This window comes from Pterocles gutturalis, unplaced genomic scaffold, assembly GCF_000699245.1.
Source record: "Pterocles gutturalis isolate BGI_N339 unplaced genomic scaffold, ASM69924v1 scaffold42850, whole genome shotgun sequence".
Lineage (NCBI taxonomy): Eukaryota > Metazoa > Chordata > Aves > Pterocliformes > Pteroclidae > Pterocles > Pterocles gutturalis.
The window spans coordinates 27,495-35,897 of NW_010139784.1; the positions used below are offsets into that span (position 1 = coordinate 27,495).

At 39.0% G+C, this 8,403-nt stretch overlaps 1 protein-coding gene across 1 annotated transcript in view; it reads left to right on the forward strand.

The window, feature by feature from the left end:
* MAP7D2 (MAP7 domain containing 2) overlaps positions 1 to 596 on the forward strand; it is a gene marked incomplete at its 5' end in the record, with an annotated part of 26,012 nt that extends 25,416 nt beyond the window's left edge. The window contains one exon of the mRNA XM_010083440.1: positions 70 to 596. The remainder of the gene's footprint in view (positions 1 to 69) is intronic.
* Positions 597 to 8,403: the final 7,807 nt, after the last annotated feature.

Consider the following 8,403-nt stretch of genomic DNA (forward strand, 5'->3'; position numbering starts at 1 on the left):
TACAAAACTGAGGTCATCTAACTTGCATAGCTGAATTGATATTCTTCTTTCTCTTTTTTTAATTGACAGAGGTAGCAATTTGTGGAGGATATATATCTCCGTGATGCTCCTGGCAGTAAAATATGAGCTTGTCACTTGAAAAAGCTTCTGCAGTCCTTGAACACTGGATTTCAAATAATCAGAGCTGAATATAACTTTGTCTTCCCAGGGAATATGTTGAATAACTGGCTGCTTTCAGCAGAAACTGGTGATCTAGAGCCTTGATGATTTCATGGAGGACTGAGTGTGCATTAGAATTTGAGCTTTAGCTGCTAATAAAGCACTTATTTCTTCTTTTAATTTAAAATTCATCTCAACACTTCACTGTGATTTTTACCTGTGCATTTTATTTTGAAATTACTCTTCCTTAAGCTTCATCATACATGTATTTAGAAACCTTTTTGTTGTAAATAATGATGAGGTTTGCCCACAGTACATTGAAATGAAATAATATTCTGTACTTTAGTTTTGTGCCTATGTTTTTTTGTCTTTAAGGAGTTACTGGAAATTTTTATGCAGGTGTATAATTCAAATCTAAAGCTGAAAAGGCTTGAAAATTATGCAGCTGCTGGAATCAAAAGAGCCTTCTTACTGACTGTGGAGTGTGCGAGTTTTCCTGTATTGGTTATGTTGACACTTTAGTCACTAGTGGCACTTACTGGTTAATATTAATTAGTCCGGGACTGACTATCAATTTATGTGTTTAAAAACATACTTGTGTAACACCTGTGAACATAGTAGGCAAAATGCCTGGTATAATCCCTTTATATATATATATATACATATAGTATAGCTGTAGTAGATCCAAGCGAGTGGTTGGGGGGGTGAGGTAATGTGTTAATCTTTGAAGATACAGACACTTGATTAATACCAGCAGGCTTTCAATCATGCAGAGATGTATTTTGTCATCTTATAGGCTCAACAAACCAGATTTAGTCAGCAGCAAAACAATATGCGAATGTTGCAGCAGAAACACGAAGGCTGAGACACATGCGGGGAACACTGCTGGCCCCCTTGATGTTCTATAAGCATCTGTATGGAAAAATTCACATCAAGATGTATAATGTCTAGACATGATGTGCCATACAGTGTTAACTTTATTTCTGTTGATAACCTATGATGACTTTATGCTAGATCATGTGCTGCTTTGAGGACACTTTTGTCCAGTTCCTTATACGAATAAATATGGAAATGCAACTTTTTGGACACTAACACAAAAGAAGTTATAACCTTGGGGGGGATGGGGTTCTTTTTGTTTGTATAATGTCTAGACATGATGTGCCATAGAGTGTTAACTTTATTTCTGTTGATAACCTATGATGACTTTATGCTAGATCATGTGCTGCTTTGAGGACACTTTTGTCCAGTTCCTTATACGAATAAATATGGAAATGCAACTTTTTGGACACTAACACAAAAGAAGTTATAACCTTGGGGGGGATGGGGTTCTTTTTGTTTGGGGTTTTTTTTCCACATATTAAGGGAGTTCACAGCGTAGCTTGAGCTCAGTTGTAGCCCCGTTCTTGTGCTCCTTAAAGCCAGCAACGGGAAAGTAACCAATGACATTATGTGCGATGTATAAAGAAATCATACCTGCAACAATCCAGCTCTATTTATGTTAGTGTAGTTCACAGAAATACTTTCTTTTGACAGTGCAGTAAGCTGTAGCATGGTACTGTGTCTTCCAAATTAGTCCTTCATCTATTTCCTAAATAATAAGCAAACAAAAACAGTTTGTTTTGTTGTGATACATTGTGTTTGACAAATGTCACATTATATTTTATTATGGTGTCATTGTATAACCTGTAGATTTCTGTACTTGCATGACCTGTATAGCATGTACAAAGGTGAAATAAATTTTCATTTATGAATCTAACTTGGCTCTTAGCTTTTTTTACTCCCAGCAAAAATATGACTAATTTAAAAATACATGTATGGTAGTTTGATCTGAGGTGTTTTCTGAAGGAGGGTGTAATACTGAATGAAGGAGTGGTTTCCAGAGCCTCAAAATATTCCACCATTGTTTCCTTTGCCATATACTAATTTGCTTTCTGAGGTCTTGCCAGTACACAGAAGAAATGCAGACTGGTGGCAGAAGAGCTTCGACGTGGGGGCTTCCAGACTGGCATCCAGGGTGCTAGTGGCCGTATACAAACCAGTTTGCAACCTCAGCTTCTGCTCTCTGGGGTATTATATGTCAAAGAAAACTTGAGAGCCATGGCTGATAGACACTGTGCTGTTGAGCATGCAAGAGCTGTTCTGTAAGGGTACCTGTAACATAAATGCTGAATGTCTCTTCAATCTATGTGCACATACTGCTGCTTAGAAAGAGGCCAGCCTGGAGCTGCTATTAGTTTTCTAGTGAAACACTGGGGTGAAAAGTTCTACAATTTTAAAAGTTATAACTTCAGTCAAAAACTAAAAATGAGAATCTGCATTTATTATGAAGTATATTAATACTTTTCATGGTGACAGTTCATCTTATTAACTCTTGAATCATTCATGTGATTTGTACACTCATCTACTTAGATTAAAGGAAGCATGATAAGTGAGTATTCATGAAGAAAGACACTATATTTTCCTTTACATTTGCTTTCAAATGTAATTTTACAAATTGGGCTGAGTATCTAGAGCAGGTACTGTTAGCTGAGGGGTCAAATCACTTCTTTTTGCTTTTGATGTAACTTCTTCATAACAATATTAGTGTTTACTGCTGTGATTCGAGTCTGTGCAATGAGCTTTATTTTTAATTTGTCAGTGGTCTTGAAACTATGGTGAAGGATCACCAGTGGTTCACACTAGTCCTTGGTAGAGCTTTTTTGCCGTAAAGCACTTGAGAATCAAGCCATGAGAAGAAGCAAGAAAAAAAGAGTAGAGCAGCGATCCTTGAATGTATTTTTATAAATGGATTTATAAATTGATGAATTGAATTTTTTTTCAGATTATAAAGTGATTTGCAAAACAGGATTGTACACACCAAAAAGAATCTGACACTGTTACTGTCCCAGATTTCAATAATTAGTAAAATGATTAGTAAGTTTCTAATACATAAATAAATACTACCTGTGAGGTAATTGGGCATCACAGTAGCTCTCTGATCAGGTTCAGCACTTCCTGTGGTGTTGCCCTGGGAAGTGACACCCAAAGCTGTTTCAGACCCTGAGCAGATCTCCTGGCTCCCCAGTGAGTTCATTTCAAAACAAAATGGCATCAGTTAGGAGTGAATCAGGGCCCCCAGGCTGTGTTTTCATCTAGTGATGAAGGGCTAGAAAGCAGGGGGGAAGATCATCCTCTCTCCTGTAATTGTATAAATTATATGTGTGGAGAAAGCAACAGAAATAACACAGGCTGCTATTCCAGCTGGTGGGGTGGGGATCTTCTCTCTGCCACTTCTCAAAATGAGAGCAATGCCCCTGCCACTGCCCCGCTTGTAAGACTGGCAGTGGCAGTGTGGCACTGCAGCCCTTCTACTGCTCCGCAACCCCACGTGCCTGAGGTAGCACTGCGGTGTTCTCCAGTGTCAAGTCACAACTGGCCAGAGGAGCCCGGGACCCCCGGACACCTCTGGGGCTTCAGCACTGCAAGGCAGCCTGGACGCCCTAGTACAAAACATCTTTCCTGTAAAGGTCTAAACTATGGTTCCTTCCCCATATTAGAATGTAAACAGTTTCATATTCCAGAGCTGAAGACTGGTTACTCTGTGAGGTCTGTTTCTTGTTGGGTCCAAGCCACAGCCCATATCTTGCACAAGAGGAAGACTGTCCTGTAAGCAGCACAAATAAATTGGTGAGGATTCACTGCTTCTTTTGCTTTAGCAACTGGTCGGGCTTCTTCCTTACTCCTCTCGTCTCTCTCTCCCTACACAAGAACCATGTAGAGACTGAAAAACTCTTTGTTCTAATTTTAGAACTATGTTGTTCAAGCTGTTGCCTCTAAACACAACATGGGGAGTGGTTGTTCACCTGTGCTGCCTCTGTGTGTGTAAATATATATAAAGGGCAGTTACCCGATATTTCGGGATGCTGGTTTTCAGCATCAATATTCAATTCTGAAAAATCCATTACTGCTGGGGTACTGTACTAAAATCTGCAAAATAAAGTGTATATTATGGCTGAATGCATTTTTTTCTGGATTTTTTTAATATTGAGAAAAACAGGTTTTAAGATTTCTATTATTTTTAAGTGTATGTATTCTGGAGAGATGAAATTAATTTAAGATATTCAGATGCATTTTTGTTATTGCTGCTAGTGGCAATAATACCAGTCAAACGCCACGAGCCACAATATTCATCTCTCCCCCACTTTTTTTATCCAGTCATTTATCTTGTCCTTATTATCTCCTACAGCTGAAGAGCAGGTGATGCTATTCACTCAGTTGGCCAATTTAACTTGTCTGTTGAAGCAACACGATAGTGTAAAAGCCCTTAAAACTGCAGGCAGAAACACTGTGAGAAAGGATGCTTAAGCTTTTAAAATAATTACATAAAGCATTAAAAAATGGTTTCTTGACCAGCAGAATGATTTTTGACACTTGTTTTCTTCTCAGTTGCCTTGTTTGTTTTCCAGCTTGTAGTAGCAGAGTATAATAATATGTTTTATAGTATTTCTAGTGATTCAAGACTGAGGTAGTAATGTTATTAAACTAGTGGGTTCAACGATTACCTGAGGCCTGCAATTTTCACGATCAAACGCTCTGGAAACTAGTGTGTGATCTTCCCTGTGGAGGTTTACAAAAATAGCTATGTATCCCTGCTGAAATCAAGCCTTAATGATTTCCAGGGAAAAAACAACTACGATGCAGGAGAGATTAAATGAATAGAAGGAAATGGTCATCAATGTGCTGTGTGATCTATGAGGTCCTTGCTCAAGAGTAAGTTTTTAAAACAGTTACATAAATAACTCAAACCAGTAGCTGTGCATTATCACCTATATCTTCTTGCTGTGTCTAAAAGGAGTAAATTGAAGTCAATGGCAATTGTAGGTGATTGATGTATAGGAGTGGACCCCAGAACCTAAAATTACATAGCTGGAGAAAAAAAATAATGGGTGTGAGAGATGTTCACAATCGGGGATATTACTCTGACAGTATTTCATCATTTTTCTAGAAATAACAGCCACTTGCCAAATTCAATACATGAGCAGCACAGTAAGAAGGATCAGGGCAACATCTATGATGCTATATTGACATTATGGTTCCACATCCCTTTTCAGAATAACTTCTCTCTTTTAAAATATATATTTGTCTGCAACATTTGTCTGAAATACCATTATTAGCGCATTAAATACACAGAGCTATGGGGGTTTATACCAATACATTCTATGGAGTTGCTCCTAATTTTCCTTGTGTTAGGCCTCAATCAAGAACAGTTTTCATTCTTTTCTTTTTCTTCTCTTTCTTTTCTTTTAAACATCTTATTATTTCAGATCCGTGAATCCAAGAGAATACAAATTCTGGTAGTTGCCTGCTGGAGTGAGTTTGTCCTCACAGCTCCTGGGCAAACACTGCCCACACCACAGCTGGCTGAGAAACAGAAAATCCAAGGAGTCTTTTGGAGGCTGAGTATCTGCAGCAGTGTGTCGGGGACAGCAGTGAATATAATCCTGGTCAGAAAAGGCTAAAACTTCCCCAGGTGAAGACCAGGTCAGAATTTGTTTCCTTTGGGGAAGAAACGTTTGCATTTCTCACTGACATTTGGACAAGGTTAATTTTTGCTGATGTTCTTGGGTCAGTGCCATTTAGGGCAAAAAGTGTCCTGTAGCAAATGAAAGTGCTGGTGGATTTAGCAAATAAAGGAGTTGATGGAATGAGGGAGGGGAAACAGGATGGATGAAGGTAAGAATATATGCTAAGATACTTTGCATATATATACTGCCAAGTAATTATACTAAACTTCCTAAGACAAATTAGGATCTGTCATGCCCACAGCGTCCTGTCAAGTTGGACATTTTGAAATTTGATCTTTCCTTGTGACTTCTCATCCTGCTGTTTCACTGCAATTTCTCCTTCTGTCACCTTTCCAAGATCTGGCTCCGGCCCAGGCAAAGAAATGCAGCCTTTCTGCGCCTCTGCCGTCCTCCTCAAATTAATCTGCTGGGGCCTTTTGGGTGATAAGCCTGGTTCAAAGCCTTTGCTTTTAAAATCCTGTTACTGTATTTAGGTCACACATTGGTGTTAATTCATACACTGAGATTGTTTTCACTGGTATATTGCCAAAATCCTACCGAGTTTACGTGGGCCATACGCCTAGTGGCAACAGCACAATTTTCACATGTTGTTACAGGAAAGTCATGATAATCTCATGAATAAAACATACGGGCATCATTACGTCATGAGAGCCCAGCCTTGCTAAAGGCACTCTTTAAAGAGTAATTTGGTGATACTATCGGAGCCAAGTCATGCAGTCAGTCATCCTCTCACCTTCCTTAGAGTTCTAATTAAATGATTACTTTACAGCTTTCCTTAAATTTCAAAGCTAAATAATGTAGGACTTATTTCCTCAATTAAGAAGGGAATTGTTATCTTGCTCTGAGCCTAGACTGAAAAAAATATCACAGTTCCACAGCAAGCTGTTAGAGAAAGCTCTTACAACTGAATTTGTTTGGGTTTTTTTTCTTTATTCTGGACCAAATTTATGCCTTGTCTGGCTGGGGTGTTACAGATTTGACGTTATTTTGACAAGTAATCTCAGGAGTTGACCTATGCGCCAGTATCTCAGTTTCTATAAAGTAAGAGGGACAGCTGACACTCCTTTGCTGGGGACTTAAGATGTTTAGCTAATTTTGTTCCCCTGAATTATGGCAGTATTATTTTTTTTTTTAATTAGAAGAAGCAAATGAGTAGCATGCCTGCAAACAATTAGGCAGCTCGCTCTCGCTTCAAGACAGGAGACGTGCTTTGTGTTTTGGCAAAAGTATTTTGATATAACTCAAAGAAAAAAATGCCAGGATGTGCTAAGGGGTAGGGGTGGAGGAGAAGTGGAAGAAAACATAAACGTGAAGCTCTTCCAAAAGCAGAGATCAAAGTTAATGAAGCCATGCAAGTCTTATCAGGAGGCATAGCAAGACAGTGAAGTACAAACGAAACATTTCCCTTTAGATATTATGAGACCTTGGCTGGTAAAACCATGATTACCCTTGGATAGCAGTTCTCAACAGCGGATCATACCTTTGCAGATATTGACTCCACCTCTCTCATTGCTCCAACATGTTTTTCCCCCTTTAAGTATTACCATCTATGGGCTCTGTCTGCAGACACCAAAATGGTTTGTGGCAACCAGGCTAACCCGCTCCCTCCAAAAAGCTTTTAATTTCATTTACCTTGTCCACCCCAGTGGAGAACAGGCATCCAGCAGCAGCTGCTGTGGTGGTGAGCCTGGCAGCGTGGGAAATCCCAGGCAACGCTCCCCAGCACGGCTCAGGCTCCGTCGCCCTGCCCGCTTCTGTGCCTCACCTTGCCAGGGATCAAGGAAAGTTTTTCTTCCACTTTTTTTTTGTTTTTTTAGATTAACATAATACGGTTCAGTAAAGTTCAGCTCCAATAGTGATGTTTTATGTGGAAAATGAAATGCCTCCTTGAAAGAACAGATACACTGGATCTGTCTGCTATCGAGGGTTATTTTCTGCCTTTGTATTCTAGGTGACTTCCGTTCATCGTTTCCAAGTATTTAGCATGCAAACCGCAGCCATGCTCTTTCCAAAGGGAATGTTTACTAAATTAAACATTAAAGGAATATGAAAGCTATTCTGTATTCTAATGATACTTAATTGAAAAAAAACATGGAAATAGATTAAAATAATTAGTCTTTATAAGCAGTAATTGCCAAGTCTTGTGCAATCGAATAGCCTTCACAATTCAGAGATGGAGAATAACGATGCTGTGGAAGCACTAATAGACACTGCTTTGAATATTAAATTAATTTGCAAAGTGTGTTTAAGTTCTTGTTTTGTTAGATTACATGGTCTCAACCATTGAGACCCTTGTGTACTTACTCAACGCTATCCATCAGGATAAATGTATATTGGATCAAGACCATCTGAGGAGAATTCAAATAAAGAAGTTAACAATGAAGCCTAATAATTTAGTTTATGTAAAGTAGAAATCTATCATATGCACATAGGGGTGGGTTGTCCATAGTTATTTCTTTGGACCAGTTTTTGCTTCAAGTGAGGTGTCTGACCACCACACCAGATGAAGCAGGGAGTAAACCCAGATCTTTCCTTTTTGTTAGTTCTACTTTCCTAGTCTTGCAGATGAAGCCGTAACTGCCTATACAGCAATTATCCCATGTATTATAGGAGGCATGCCGAAGTTGTACTGCCTGTTAGCTGGTAAGTCATGGGGAACTGGGGAGGTGCCTGAGGACTG